The sequence below is a fragment of the Cetorhinus maximus genome, chromosome 1 (genome assembly GCF_964194155.1).
Source record: "Cetorhinus maximus chromosome 1, sCetMax3.hap1.1, whole genome shotgun sequence".
Taxonomy (NCBI): Eukaryota; Metazoa; Chordata; class Chondrichthyes; order Lamniformes; family Cetorhinidae; genus Cetorhinus; species Cetorhinus maximus.
In genome coordinates, this window is record NC_135879.1 from 95,303,230 (window position 1) to 95,319,970 (window position 16,741).

General features: G+C 46.4%; 1 protein-coding gene across 1 annotated transcript in view; it reads left to right on the forward strand.

The window, feature by feature from the left end:
* The first annotated feature begins 5,397 nt into the window (after nucleotides 1-5,397).
* Nucleotides 5,398-16,741, forward strand: part of arhgap24 (Rho GTPase activating protein 24) — a 566,765-nt gene continuing 555,421 nt past the window's right edge. Inside the window, exon 1 of the mRNA XM_078543927.1 lies at nucleotides 5,398-5,652. The gene's annotated coding sequence lies outside the window, so the exon portion shown is untranslated. The remainder of the gene's footprint in view (nucleotides 5,653-16,741) is intronic.

A 16,741-nucleotide genomic window follows, 5' to 3' on the forward strand; every position in this document is an offset into this window, starting at 1 on the left:
AATCAGTTATTCAAGCAAATGCAGGCAGACTCTGTCTTCGTCAATCAAATCCAAGCCAATTAGATTCTTGACTGCAAAAATTGTGAGATAGTCAGTCGATGACAGCAGTTTGAGAACTCGTGGAAATGGTCCCCAGCAAGGTGAGTAATGGGGCCCAGAGTCAGAGTGACGAATTCCAAAGTGATTGCTGTGACTAGGCAGAGGAGGCCAAAGAATTCTATGTGGCATTCGAGGAAGCATTCCTGCTCTTCCTATCCCACAAGGAAACCTTCAAATAATTTCAAGCTTCGTCTACCTGGATCTTTACTGGCCAATTCACTGCAGATCTCCAAGGCACAGACCAACAATGTGCATGACTCATGAGGCTTGGGTTAAAATCATGGAGCAGTATGAATGCTGCTTCATTGAATGTGAATTTTTGAATGCTTATGAGACCTCTGCATGCCTTACACAGCCCCTAAGTTAAAAATCAGGGCTGCTGAGAATGCAACATGGATGCCGAGGTAACATGCTTACACGATTTTAATCCCTGTGCAGTCTGTTCTCATTGGGCATGGGACAGATAAAGTATGGGGTAAAATCTTGTTGAGCACCAGCCCTTAGCCACCATGATGGCAGAAAAGCAGGAGAGGGGGTTATGTAGTAGTAGTAATGTCACTAGACTAGTAATCCAAAGGCCCAGGCTAACGCCCTGGAGGCATTTGTTCAAATCCAATCGTGGTAGTTAGTGGAATTTAAATTCAAATAATCAATTCAATTTTTTAATTTAAAAAATCTGGATTTGAAAGCTAGTCTCAGTAAATGGGGCCATGAAACTATCATCGATTTCTGGTTCACCTGTGCCTTTAAAGAAAGGAAATCTGCCACCCTTACCTGGTCTGGCCTACACGTGACTCCAGACAACAGCAATGTAGTTGACTCTTAACTACCCTGCAAAATGGGCTAAAAAGCCATTCAGTTGTACCAAACCACTACGGAAGAGTTGAAAAGGAACAAAGCCAGATGGGCCACCTGGTGTTGAATTGGGCGTGGAAATAACAATGGCACACTCATCCCCGTTGACCCTGTAAAGTCCTCCTATCAAGAGAGGCTCAGTAGCATCACTATTGACTGAGCTAGCCAAGTCCTTAAGGACATATCTGCTAGACTGGGTCTGTGGCAGGTGGTGAGGGAACCAACAGGAGGGAAAAACATACTTGACCTCATTCTCACCAACCTGCCTGCCGCAAATGCATCTGCCCATGACAATATCGGTTGGAGTGACCACCACATGATGATCTTCATCATTCCATCTTCACTCTGAGCACACCCTCGATCGTGTTGTGTGGTATTACCACTGTGGTAAACAGAATAGATTTAAAATAGATCTGGCAGCTCAAAACTGGGCATTCATGAGGTACTGTGGGCCACCAGCAGCAGCAGAATTGTACTCAACCACAATCTGTAACCTCATGGCCCAGCATATCCTGCACTCTACCATTACCATCAAACTAAGCAATAGTTAAACCCTAGTTCAATGAAGAGTGCAGGATGGCATGCCAGAAGCAGCACCAGGAATACCTAACAATGAGGTGCCAACCTGGTGAAGCTATAACACAGGACTACTTGCATGCCAAACAGCATACGCAGCAAGTGATACGCAGGGCTAAGCAATCCCACAACCAACTGATCAGATCTAGGCTCTGCAGTCCTGCCACATCCAGTCGTGAATGGTGGTGGACAATTAAACAACTCGCTGGAGGTGGAGGCTCCACAAATATTCCCATCCTCAATGATGGAGGGGCCTAGCAAATCAGTGCATAAGACAAGTTTAAAGCATTTGCAGCTGTCTTTAATCAGAAGTGCCAAGTGGATGATCCATCTCAGCCTTCTCCTGAGGTTCACAGCATCGCAGGTGCCAGTCTTCAGCCAATTCGATTCAGCCACTTTGCGTGATATCAAGAAATGGCTGAAGGCATTGGATACTGCAAAGGCTATGGGCCTGACAACATTCCGGCAATAGTACTGAAGACTTGTGCCCCAGAACTTGCCATGCCCCTAGCCAAGCTGTTCCAGTACAGCTACAACACTGGCATCTATCCGGCTATGTGAAAAATTGCCCAGTATGTCCTGTACACAAAAAACAGGACAAATCCAGTTGGCCAATTACCACCCCATCAGTCTACTATTGATCATCAGTAAAGTGATGGAAGGTGTCGTCAACAGTGCCATTAAATGACACTTACACAGCAATAACCTGTTCACTGATGCTTAGTTTGGATTCTGCCAGGGCCACTTGGCTCTTGACCTCAAACATGGACAAAAGAGCTGATCTCAAAAGAAGAGGTGAGGGTGACTGCTCTTGACATCAAGGCAGCAGTTGACCAAGTGTGTCATCAAGAAGCCCTAGCAAGTAGGACTCAGGAGGAAAACTCTTCACTGGTTGAAGTTGTGCCTGGCACAAAGGAAGGTGGCTGTCGTTGTTGGAGGCCAATCATCTCAGTCCCAGGACGTCACTGCAGGAGTTCCTCAGGGTAGTGTCCTAGGCCCACCATCTTCAGCTGCTTCATCAATTGACCTACCCTCCATCATAAGGTCAGAAGTGGGGATGTTCGCTGATGATTACATAATGTTCCATACCATTCACAACTCCTCAGATACTGAAGCAGTCCATGTCCAAATGCAGCAAAACCTGGACAATATCCAGGCTTGAGTTGATAAGTGGCAAGTAACATTTGTGCCACACAAGTGCCAGGCAATGACCATCTCCAAAAAGAGAGAATCTAACCATCTCCCCTTCTCCCCTTGACATTCAATAGCATTATCATCGCTGAATCCCCCACTATCAACATCCTGGGGGGTTATCATTGAGCAGAAACCGAACTGGACTAGCCACGTAAATACTATGGCCATGAGAGCAGGTCAGAGGCTAGGAATCTTGCAGCAAGTAACTCACCTCATGACTCTTCAAAGCCTTTTACATCTACAAGGCACAAGTCAGGAGTGTGATAGAATACTTCCTACTTGACTGGATGAGTGCAGCTCCCACAACACACAAGAAGCTCGACACCATCCAGGACAAAGCAGCCCACTTGATTGGCTCCACATCTACAAACATTCACTCTTTCCACCACCAATGCACAGTGGCAGCAGTGTGTACCAACTACAAGATACACTGCAGCAACTCACCAAGTCTCCTTCAACAGCAGCTTCCAAACCCGTGACCTCTAACACCTGGAAGGACAAGGGCAGTGGATTGATGGGAAGACTACTACCTGCATGTTCCCCTCCGAGTCACACACCACCCTGACTTGGGAATACAGCGTTCATTGCTGTTCACTGTCACTGGATCAAAATCCTGGAACCCCCTTCCTACTGTACCTGCGCTAAATGCAGTGGCTCACAACCACTTTCTCAAGGGTAATTAGGGATGAGCAACAAATGCTGGCCTTTCCAGCAATGCCCATATCCTGTGAATTTTTTAAAAAAGTGATACTTGGATTTACCAAAAGAGATTTTGCCCTTCTGAACATGGATGCCAAATTTTTTTTAAAGGATAATTTGGTCCAAATCCAAACCATTTGTGTCAGGCCAAACTGAGATATTTGAGATCTAAGTGCATTGGCTGACTCTACTATCCATTTGAGCATTTCCTAGTTACTTGATAAACTTTTTTATTTGTTTATGTTATGTGGGTATCACTGGCTAGGCCAGCATTTATCAGAGGGCAGTTAAGAGTCAACGACGTTGCTATGGGTCCGGAGTCACATGTAGCTGACCAGGCAAGGACTGCAGATTTTCTTCTGCAAAGGGCATTAGTGAACCAGTTGGGGTTTTATGACAGTTGTCAGTGGTTTCATGGTCATCATCAGACTTTAAATTCTAGATTTTCATTCAATTCAATTCAAATTTCAGCATCTGCCATGGTGGGATTCAATCCCAGGTCTCCAGAATGTTGCCCTGGGTCTCTGGATTACTAGTCTAGTGACAATACCACCACCTTCCCCTAAACTGGTTAATGATCTATGCTTTAAGATGGCAAATTTTTAGATGCCAATAGTTTGGTGAAAGCAGTGCTGTGAGGGTGATGTGCATGCACTTATTACAGTGTTATGCCAATAGACAGCCTATGGAATTCAATACCACTGTATTGTGCTCAATGTCCCAAAATTATAAAGCAACAAAAGTACTATCTGAAGGGATTTCTGACAATTGAAACAATTGCAAACTTTCTAAAATAGTTTTTATTTGTAAAGTCCTTTTAATTCCAAATAAATGAAGCAATTTTGAAAGCACTTGTCCTTGAGTCCTGGGGCTCACACAGTGAGTAATATAGTGGTCTGGAAAGGCATTAAAGCCAACAGGAAGGATGATTTTCCTCAGTTCTGGTATTTAAGAACATGTTAAGCACTCATTCCTTTTAAAATGAATCAGAATGCTTTCATTTAAAAAAATCATGATTTTAAAAATGAGCAAGATTCTGCAGTTTTGGAAACCCTAAGCATAGGCTATAAATGCTGGAAATATGAAACCAGCAGTCAGGAGAACACAGGCAAGGTTGTGTTTCAGGTGCAGACACATTCGAAACTTGAGAAATAAGAGCAGACAGGTATTATAAGTAAAAGGTTTCGTACTTGGTTCTTCCATTTAAGTCGCCACGCCTGACAAGAAAAACCTGTTGGCTAGTAGAATTGAAGGCTTTTAAAGTTGTCAGCTATTATATGAATTGTAAAGCAGACTCTGCATTGCTCTCAAAATTTACTTCGCAAAAGTTTTCGATCCGGTTTCAAAGCTGCAATGGGAGAACATATAGCCTCTGCTGCATAGCAGCCTTTCTGCGGAGGGATTTGGTGTAACCCTTGCACATGATGACACCGCTGATCATATATCCCTAAGCTTGTTATATTCGTCATTCTTCCACGCAAAAGCTTCAATCCCCTCTTACAGCTGCCAGCTCCCAAACCCTGAACCGGAGAACTTACTGCAGCTGACGCATGCCTTTGGGGCAGTGAAATAGTTAACAGCAGACAAACAAACTCCAAAGTGGCTTACGGGCCGGCGCGATGATCTTGAGAATGTTTGAGCAGTGAGTTATTTTAACAGAAGCGGTTATCCCCGAAGCACCGGTTGGTAACCTCGATTGGTGCTGCCAGTTGCCTGTGAAACCTGAAACCTAAGGCAGAGGTTGAAAGCTGTCAGTACAGTTCTGACTATTGCAGCCTCGTCTAGTGCACACACGCATACACACACAGACAGATCATCAGACAGACAAACAAACACACTTTGTCTGTCCGTCTGTCTGTCTCTCTCTCTCTCTCTCCCCCCCAGTAAACTCCTGCATCTCACTCTCTGTAAACGCTGGCACTTTTCAATTGGATGTCACTGCACTCAGCTGTAATAAGGTAGCGGCCAGCAGCTCCCCCACCACCCCAACCCCCTTCACCCCCTGGGAGTTTGTCGATACAGATGGTCTGAACAGTCAAAAGAGAAGGTGGGGGGGGGAGAAAACTTTTCACTGAAGTGACAGCTTATTTTAAATCTACTTCCTCTCTGGGCTGGTGGTTCTGCTGCAGGGTTTATGGCTGTGAATTCTTCTGGTGTGTGAGCAGTTCTCTCTGCTTATTTGCCGCTCCCAAATTCTCATCCAGGTCCACACTCCTTGTCTGCCCCACGGTAGGTGCCTTTTAAAGTGCTATTTGTGTGCGATGGGCTGTAAAGGTCGAATTGGTCAGACCAGAGCCTGTGCTGTACACCAGGAAGCAGCTGGTGTGTGGCGACGGTGCTGTATTGTGTTCGACGGCATTGAGCAGTGTTGCTGTTACTGTATTTCAATAATTGATTAGGCTAGATTAGTTCAACAGCTTCTGCTACAACTCGGCTGTGCACTTAATGGTCAATCCTGGCACAAATCATTCATTACATGACCTTTATACCAATGTATTCTGTGAAATTGAAAATTCTGCAGCCTTCTGCAAATTGCCCTTGATCTGGCATTATTCTATCTGTGTAGTTGAAATCCACTAATCAAGCGTTAATTGTGTACTGATAGTAAGTATCTATCTCGTAATACAGTATATAACTTATTTGCTGCATTGTAAATGTCACCATGGTCGTCTCCTTTGCTGTCAGAATGTGATGCATGAAACTTCAGATTACACAAGATGTTGTTAAGACTCTTGATCCAGGGTCAGTGGAACTGCTAGGGCATGGGGGAAGGGGCGGGATATAATTATCAATAATCGCTGAAACACACGAGTTGACTATTCCCCTGAGAAATGTGAAAACGATATTATTCAAAGTCAGTCTGAGCATTGTTTGCCCTGAACTGACACAAGGTAAGATGTCACTGTTTGGTTCTGGAATGCCTCAGTCACTTTTTTTATTTGTGACTGGAAAATCTGAATGGCCAAGCCTGTGCTGTAAATAAGCAGCTGTATTGCAGTCTGGTTAAAATATTTGCTATGGTCTCAACTGCTGGTAGATTCATTTACATTTGACATCCACAATATATTGGAAAAGAAACAGTTGAAACATTGAGATGTGTTACAGTATAATTAGCTTTATTAAAACAAAATTGAATCAGACTTGCATCATTTTAATCTTTCTATCTATTGCAGACATTTACTGCTTTTCTGCACTTGCTCGATGGATATTTTCAGAAATGGTTTTAAAACCACGCAATTCAACGTATACAACATTAAAATGAGTTTACTGTGATATTCCTTGATGAGGGTTTCACATCACAAAGGACCTTTTTTTACAAATAAGGTTCATATTTTAATTATATAATAGAAGAAATATTGTCAACCTATTTCTGGTTGTAAACTGTGTCCAGTGACCTTTCCACAGTAAAATAAAGTTTTCCCCTCCTCTCCCCAGAAGAGTGATCATTTTAGTTGCTGACAGGGGGACTTGATTGGGGCAGGGATTTGTGCAACTTCTGCTTTCCACAGTAGTTTTGTTTGCAGCTGCTGTGCCTCATTTATGTTTCCCTCTGCTGGGTTGACTCTCTTACACTGCAGCATACTGCTCTTTCATTACTGTGCTAGCTTCCTTTGCCACCTTGTTTATTCTGTTGCCCCCTGCTAGCATGGGTTCACATCTACCCCCTCAGCATATTTGTCAAGCAGAGATCTGTCACTGTTGGCGCTTGGAGGAAAGGAATGTTCCCTGTCTCCCAAAATCAGGCTGGAGCTGCTGTTTACATGTCCAGCAATGGACGGGCTTCTTGATAAGGAATGCTATTTTTTCTTTTCCCCGCAATATTCCTTCCAAAAGGCATTGTGTCAGATCTTGCCTCCACCTGACATCTGCACTTATGCAATTGCCAGCAGGGGTCATTAAATAGCAATCCCAAGCAGAAAGTCTGGGTGATTTTACTCTTAAGCACCAAAATGTTGCAATGCTTCTGCCACTCCCACAGATGAACTAGCTTCAATGGTAACTTTCAAAAGGGAATTGAATATATTGTTGAAAAGGCAATGTTTGCAAAGCTATGGGGAAATAGTGGAAGAATGGAACTAATTGGGCAGCTCTTTCACAGTCCCGATGGACAGAATGGCCTCCTTCTGCGCTGCAAGATTCTATGAGGTCAGCTGAATCGCTATTAACTGGAGACCAAACTGGACTTCTTCTGGTTTTGATGACTCACAATCATAACATATGCACCTGGAAATTCCAGTTAATTTTGGCAGTGTCTGGAAGGACTCCCACCTCCCCCCTCCCCAGACAAACGGCATCAACAGCTAACATTGCCATATATGCCATTTCCACTGTTCTCCTACCAAAATGATAGTAGGTTACTAGGACAACTTTTTGGAGTGTCAGTACTCTGGCCTGTTTGTCCAGTAAGCCATCAGGAAAATCTTAGAGTGATATGTCTCAATTGATTGTACAATGCTACCAGTATATTCGACAGTCAACACTTTGCCAACTACAAAATATACCACTTTTAGTCTAATTCAATTATCAATCCTGCCGCCCTGCCTGGATTACTATGTAAAATGTTTGTGGGGGGAGGGGGAGGGAGGGGTGGTAGGGGAGCTGCAGGATTCAGTCTCTGTATTCTCATGGTTCCATTTCCCAGATAGAACTGCAGTCTGCCACTTAGTGTAATTCAGAAGCAGGCAAGACCAACTGGGTAAAAAAGTGTCTTAGAGTGACAATAAAAAAACATAATTTCTAAAAACATGACACAGTCCTACTTTTTGTTGTCTCACAATGAAATTGAAGTTATTAAAAGACATAGCAAATTACATTAACAAAACCAATCTATATTTATAACTCAAAGACTATTTTGAGACTATTTAATCTCAAGAGTTTACATGGGTTACCCACTTAGTGTCAAGAGTCCAGTTTGTGATAAGGATGTAACAGCGTGGTCGACCTGCTTCATTTCAGCATGAGCGATTCTGTACATTGACGCAGAGTTAGAACCACAGAAATTGAACATGTGTTAGCCATATTAGGCACCATCAGTTCAATTGGACACAATAGCCACTGCATTTTGAAACAGTCTGTGCACTGTGCAACTGATCAAAAATTAACTCAAAGCAGAGTTTTTTTAATGGAAGTTAGAGAATTCTGAAAATGCTAAAATAGTCAAATCAAAAGGCTAAGAGGAATCTATTACACACCCACATATCATTCTCCATTGTTGCACTTTCGGTAAATTTAGAAAGAATCCCAGTGTAGTTACAACAAAAAATGAACATTGCAGTAAATTTTGCAAAAAAAAATTGATAAACACCCACATAGTAATATAATGCCTGTACAAGCATGCATTGTTTAGAAATCTACCCAGAAATCTAACCAGCCTTTTCTGAGCTGCAAAGCCCTCTATTGGACTTGTTTGCCTGTTTGTTGTTCAGTCATCATTTCCCCCAATTTCTTTTTCAATTTTCTTCTGTGGGCCCCTAGCTCAAACACCAGCATTACAGTCTGTTCCCCAGGCATTTGTAAATTTGTGGAACTTACCACCAGGAGGAGTAAATGAGTGACCCAGGATGTCCTTTAGAGTTTCACATCCTTCAGTGAGTGCAAAAACTGCAGGTTTTTAAATTTTGTGGAGCCATTTTGAGTTAACAACTTAGTTAAAATACTGCATCTGGAAATTTTACATAAGTATGTAAAGTTAACTAACAGCAGAATTTCAACCCCCAAGTCTCTGATAAATACACCTGATTTATTGCTTAGATGAGACAGGGATCTCACTGTGTGACAAACCGCAGGTGCGAGATGGTGTTGTACCACTGTAGTACAATGCATTGCTATGACAAGACACTAGGTAAGATGCTTGTCTTTATAAGCATTGTTGAAACCTAAAGATGGTGTTTCTCGAATGAAGGTACACATGTCCTTTCAAATGCAATATGTAAACGTTTCATTAAAAGCATATAGAAGGCCCATTTTGGCAACGGATTCAGTGTGATTGGAGTTACAAGAAAACTTTCAAGATTTTTGATGTGTTCAGAACAAAACTTAATTGTCATCTATTGACCCTTTTTTGGCTGCTGCACATCTTCCATTGCTCGACTCATAATAAGCACATTAGCGTCAAATTAATGTTTTACGCTTAGCCTAAGATCTTCAAATTGGAATGACACAGTCACTTGATCGATATTGCTGTGTGTGATGAAGGCGAGTGATATGCCCCTTTAGTGTTAAAAAAAAACCCTAAAAATTACTTTTGGTTTCCTTTTTTTCCACAAAATCAAAAAGATGTCTACATATACTCGAGACCTTAAAGGATATATTTTATACCCCCAAATCCCCCCACAGCAAACAGCCCAGCTTCCGGACCTAAATAACCTGGTTGGTAATAGCAGTATTTTAGTCTGAAACTAAGTTATATAGACTAGAAAGTTCTGGTCTGCATTGAATTCTGCTAGAGCAGCTGTTGACTTGCTAGAGTTAGGCAAAGAAGTGGGCAGGAAATCAACCAGAATTGCCAGATCACTGTCTAACGATGATTGCTGGAAAGTGAAACAAAAACTAAAAGTACTGAAAAAACTCAGCAGGTCTGACAGCATCTGTGGAGAGAAAGACAGAGTTAAAGTTTCAAGTCCGCATGACTCTTCTTCAAAACTAAAGAGAAGTAGAAATGTGGTGAAATGTATACTGTTTAAGGGGGTGGGGGGGGACAGGTGAAGCTGGATAGAGGGCCAGTGATAGGTGGAGGCAAGGGAGAGATTGTAAAAGATGTCATAAACAATCAAAATATGTCATTTCTGGCAACTCCAGCATGATGCCACCACCAAACACATCTTCCCTTCCCCCCACTTTCGGCATTCCGTAGGGACTGTTCTCTCCGGGACACCCTGGTCCACTCCTTCATCATCCCCAACACCTCAACCCCCTCCCACGGCACCTTCCCATGCAACCGCAGAAGGCGCAACATCTGCCCCTTTACTTCCCCCCTCCTCACCGTCCAAGGGCCCAAACACTCCTTTCAAACGAAGCAGCATTTCACTTGCACTTCCCTCAATTTAGTCTACTGCGTTCGCTGCTCCCAATGCGGTCTCCTCTACATTGGAGAGATCAAACGCAGACTGGGTGACCGCTTTGCGGAACACCTTCGGTCTGTCCGCAAGCATGACCCAGACCTTCCTGTCGCTTGCCATTTCAACATCCCATCCTGCTCTCATGTCCACATGTCCATCCTTGGCCTGCTGCAATGTTCCAGTGAAGCTCAACGCAAACTGGAGGAACAGCACCTCATCTTCCGATTAGGCACTTTACAGCCTTCCGGACTTAACATTGAGTTCAACAACTTCAGACCATGAACTCGCTCCTCCATCCTCACCCCTTTTTGATCCCCTTTTTTCAAATATTTATTTTTAATTTTTATATATATATTTTTCCCACCTATTTTTAATTTATTTCCACTTTTATTCATTGCTTTATCCCCACCTTTTAGCCTATTTTGATCTTTTTTCCCATACCATCCCCTCCTCCGACCCCACCCCCAATAGGGCCATCTGTCACTTGCACATTCTGCTTTCTACTCTTAATGTCACCATTAGCACCTACTTTAGGCAGTATCACCATCATCAACACCTCTTCGACCTTTTGTTTATGACATCTTTTGCAATCTCTCCTTTGCCTCCACTGGCCTTCTATCGAGCTTCACCTGTCCCACCCCTCCTTAAACAGTATATATTTCACCACATTTGTACTTATCTTTCGTTCTGAAGAAGAATCAAATGGACTCGAAACGTTAGCTCTGTCTTTCTCTCCACAGATGCTGTCAGACCTGCTGAGTTTTTCCAGCAATTTTTGTTTTTGTTTCAGATTTCCAGCATCCGCAGTATTTTGCCTTTATCTTATTGCTGGAAAGTGTATGTTTACAGTTGTCGAATGAAGACACAATGTGGTAAAAAGGTAAGAGCAAAATATTGCAGACACTGAAAATCTGAAATAAAAACAGGAAATGTTGGAAATACTCAGCAGGTCAGGCAGCATGTTTGGAGAGAGAAACAGAGTTAACCTTTCAGGTTGATGAGTTTTCGTCAGTTTTTGTCAAATGGTCATTGACCTCAAACATCAACACAGAATCTGGCATAGTAAAGTGAGATATGATTGTCAATGAGAGGGCGTTACTGTGTCGCTGATTGTGTTTGGTACCCTATTCTCTATTTTCTCATCCTCCTTTCAGTCTTACATCCAGTTTTCTCCCTTCATTATTAATCTACTGTAAACATGTTGGGGTTACAGTTCCAAAGCTATTGGCTCTCCATTAGTTCACCTAGATAGTCTTTCTTCCGAACATTGAAACCTGGATTTTCCTCTGTGGCAGGTGGGATTTTTTGTTGCCAGACTGACTCAGTGCTGCCCCTGGTGAATTCAGATATTCAGGAAAAACTCATGGTCTTGCCAAAATTTCCCATGGAAATTTGGCTAGGAGAGTGGGAAGTTTTGTGTAGGTATTAAATATCGAGATCACCCTAAAGGACAAGGCATTGGCAATCAACATTTTTGGAGAATGCCTCAGTGGTCAGCTGGAGTTTGCAGAGTCCCCAAGTTGCCTGAGGCTTTACTGGACATGCTCCTGGCACAAGTATAGGTGAGGACTGTAACCCTTCCTGGTTCAGAGACAATGTCATCAAAAGTTTATACCAACAGATTAGTGAAAGGAGAGCAGTTAGTGCTGACTCCATGGGCAGAATTTTCCCGTTGGCGTGCAGAGTGCGGGCCCTGCACATCTGCACATAAAATGATGCGCAGTAATGTCGGGTGAGCGTCCCGACATCACCGCGCGCCATCGCGATATTTCATTGGGTGGGCGCGCGATGATATCTGCTGCGCACCCGTGATTAATTAACGAGCCACTTAAGGCCCTTGATTCACCAATCGATGCCGATTTTTCAGCGCCCATGCAATCTTCAGGTCAGCGCACGGGCGCAACGGGCAGGTAGGTAGGACACATTTGTATAAAACTCATCCAAGGGCGGGATAAGAGGGTTCTCTGGATGCTCTCTCTAGTATTGATTTTTCAAAGTCATTGAAACTTGCCTGTGTGATCTGCAATACTTCAAAATGTATGCCAGCTACTTTGTCTGGAACCTTAACCCTCAGGTCAGCACTCTGTAGTTAGGAATATTTTTTGGGCCTGCAGGTTTCAGGAAGCCTTCCATAGCCTGGGAATGGGAGCTGAACTCTCCACTGGAGGCACTTCCTCTGAGGAGGAAGGGAGGGCTAGAAGGGGGAGGAGGCCAGGAGTCCACATTCAGCCTCCAGGGGAGCCACCTTTGGGAGGACAGGCGCAGGCGCAAGGGGTGCAGGGCCAGGAGGTAGACCAAGGCGGAAGGGGCCACAGAAGATGCCACTATCCTGCTGCCAGGGTATACAGGCAGTGAAGCAGCTACCTCAATATGTCTGAGGTGCAGTGCCGAAGGAGGCTCTGTCTCACAAGGGAGACAGTCAACTATATCTGTCAGATGATTGGGCCTGAGATCTCCGCGAATTGTGTGGGTGGACACCCCATGCCAGTGGCTCTAAAGGTCACAGCTGCCCTCAGCTTCTATGCCTTTGGCTCCTTCCAGGGGTCGGTGGGTGATCTTTGCGGTGTCTCCCAATCAGCTGTCCACACTTGTGTCAAGCAGGTTACAGACGCTCTGTTTAGATGTGCATTGACCTTCATCCACTTCTGTTGGGACCAGACAAGTCAGGCACAGCGAGCCAGAGGCTTCGTGGCCATTGCTGGCTTCCCCCGTGTCCAGGGTTCTATAGACTGTACACACGTGGCGATCAAGGCACCAGCAGGTGAGCCCGATGCCTTCGTCAACAGGAAGGGCTTCCATTCTATGAACGTGCAGATAGTGTGTGACCACAGGATGCAGATTCTACAAGTCTGTGTACGGTACCCAGGCAGCTCCCAGGATACCTACATCCTCAGACACTCCCAGGTGCCAGGGCTCTTCAGTGCTCTGGCCCAGCTTGATGGATGGCTGCTGGGTGATAAGGGCTATCCCCTGTGAAGGTGGCTCATGACACCTCTCCACCATCCAAGAACAGAAGCTGAGCAGCGGTACAATAGGAGCCACGCCTCCACAAGGGCTGTGCTGGAGAGAACCATCGGTTTTCTCAAGATGCGCTTCTGATGCCTGGACCGCTCAGGGGGCGCACTCCAGTATCCCCCCAGATCGTGTCTCGGTGATAGTGGTTGCATGCTGCAATCTCCACAATCTTGCGCTGGAAAGGGGGTACGCAGTGGATGATGAAGACGTCGACGCAGTGGCTGCGGCTGCACACGATGAGTCCAGCAGTGAGTCCGAGGATGAGCACACACAGGGAAATGTTGAGGGGGTAGACGCTGACCCGGGCATACTCCAGGGAGGCAGGTACACCCGGGAGGCTTTAATCCCAACGAACCTTCAGCTAGCACATCACAGATGGACCTCCAGGACAAGCCTGGGCTGTAGGCTCCATACTCGATGCCTAAGTGCCAAATCTTCCAGGTTAGGAACAGTAATTAAGGGCCTTGTTAATAAAGCTGAATACCCCACAAAGCACTCGTAACATTATTGGAAACCATTTGCATGCAGAAGAAAAGAGACACCCTTAGACATGGTCACATGTCTGAATTTAATATCACAGGCAAAGGAAATTACTGAAACAAAATGACAAGAGTGTTCCAATTCAAAGCTAATAATAAAGACCTCATTGCAGGCCAACACAAAAGCGCCAGAGATAAACCCGTGGTGTGCCTAAGGTGCCTTATGTTTACGTTTACGGGTGCTACGTCTTGGTGCTGCCCCATCGCTTGGAGTAGCACCTGAGACAGCCTGCTCACTCTGCTGTCCTGTTGGCCTCACTGACCTTGATGGTTGTCCTCTGGCCCATGGAGCCAGTGCCAGCCCCGCCTGGGAGGGAGCTGCCAGTTCCACAGCTGCCATCTCCCCAGTCGTCACAGCCCCTCCAGATGCTACGGTCACTGGGAAAGGGATGGAGGAGCTGCTGCCCTCATCCGGAGCACCCTGAGAGATGCCCGCAGAGACCCCAAGCAGCTGCTGCGCCAACATGAGGTCGCTTTAGACCTCCCTGCTCACCATGAATGGATGGGCACCGAGCTGTGAAACTTGGTGCCCAGACCATCTCCCACGCTGGCACTAACCAGCTGAGGTCAATGCCGATGTGAGGGCTTACTGGTCAGAGCACATCCCCAGGAAGCCCTGATGGGTCTCCTGGAGGAGGCTCTCCATGAGAGTCGCCACTCTCTCCACGGAGGATGCATGCTGCTTGGACATGTGGTTCATTGCTTTGGCGATTGTCCGCGTAGACTCCTCCACTACAGAGACCAAGCCAAGCATAGCCTCATGTATCTCCACCAGATGCTCCCACACGCCCGGCCGCATTTCCTGACCCTGCTGTGTAATGGACGACCCCAGAGGCACATCATCAGGCACCAACTGAGCATGTGCCTGTTCCCCTGCAGTCCTCCGATTCCTGGCGCCATGGGCACTCTCTGTCTCTGCCAGCTCCTCCAGTGACTGTGAAGTGCCCTCACCATTGTGCCCCGGGACACTAGCCAATGTTCTAACTCCCACTGAGGTGTTAGTATCTGTGCTGGTGCCTGCCTGGCAGAGATGGTGTGACGCAGGTGAGACTTCAGGGCCCTCAGGTGTGAGAGGGGGCCTCTGCTGCTCCTCTTCCCGGCCCTGCTCGCTGATGCTGAAAGGAAGAACAAGGACATTGGATCAGTTAATGTGGAGACAATGACAAAGTGCATCCCTGTCCCCCGGATCATTATGCGCTTATCCTTCCATAACCAATGGTCAAGCCATGTTGCAAAATTAAATCACTTAACATTCAGCACTGCTATGGCTATTGGGAGAACAATGCTGACCTCACTGCTGGGCATAAATACCTGGCCGTGGCACCCCAGTCTCACCGACACCAGTGGACCTGGGCGCATTGTGCATTTCCAAATCCAGGGCCTCCTGCTCAAACCGGCTGAGAATGGCTAACTGCGTCTGGCCGCCGCCAGTCCTCACACACTCTGCAGCATTGTGTGCATTCTTCTCCTGGAAATGAGAGAAGAGCATCGATTTGTGCAAATTGTACATGGACTCTCTTCGCGCATGGCCCACTCCAACCAGAATGGGACATATCAGGGCTCCAGTGCCTCCTCACCCTGCTGCTGCTGAACACTCACACAAATGTGCTAGGCCTGTTCCCCACCCACCTCCCCCTTGGCCAAATGCTGCCTACATCACATTAGGCACCACATGGTATATCCTTCCATAGCAAGGAGGCGCAAGCACGTGGAGCGCAGAGAGCAGCAGATCGATCAGTGCCAACGCCACCTTGAAGCTCCCCTCCCAGCATGTCATCACCCTGACTTTGACATGTCCTGGAGTTCCAGCACTGCGCCCAGGTGCAGCTTCTCCAGGTTGTCCCCAAAACAGTCATGTGGGTCTTAGTGTGCCACATGCTGCGGGCGCAGAACCCATCTCTTCACCACCCTCTCAGGCTGGCCTCGGAATATCTGCTGGCCCATCCAGCGAAGGACACATGCCGTCAATGATTCAATGCAGTCACTACACTCAGACTTGGGGGGCGGGGGGCAGCAGGGGGGAAAGCCTACCTGCTGGGTTAAGTGACCAATGCCAACATTGTCCTCACCCTTCCAGAGCGCAACAAGTCGTTGAAGCGCTTGCGACACTGGATCCAGGTGCGCTGCACCACGTTGCGGGAGCTCACCACCTCCGCCACCTCCTCGTCATATGGGGAGGCCTCCTCCTTCCGTCCTGGGGAACCAGCACCTCCCACCATGCTGCCACCTCCTCGAGGAGGGAAGCAAGGCAATCATCGGAAAAACGAGGGGCACACTGGCCCCCCACCCTACCCTCCAACCTGGCCTGCCCCGATGGCCTACCCTCTGGACTTGCTTAACCTCCATTGCCCCACTGCAGAGCCCTTCGTCCAGCCATTGCGAGCAGCCTTTCCAAGGCTGCCAGCCTTCCTTTATACAGGCCGCCGGGTCACCTTTGGACTCAGCGGGCTGAGCGCACCCGCCGCCGCCCGCCCACTCTCGCGATACACGGGAGTTGTGAAGCACGCTGGGCGGGCCTTAATTGGCCCACCCGCGTAAAATGGCGGCACAGACCCGATCATGAGCGGTGATCGGGTCCGCGCCCGCTCCCGCTCCGCTACGCCCACCATCCAGAAAATTCGGTCCCATGAATCCATGCACAGCCACTCAATGTCGCAAGAAGTCTAATGACTTTACAAGATCAAACAAGATAAGAAGAGTCAGCCT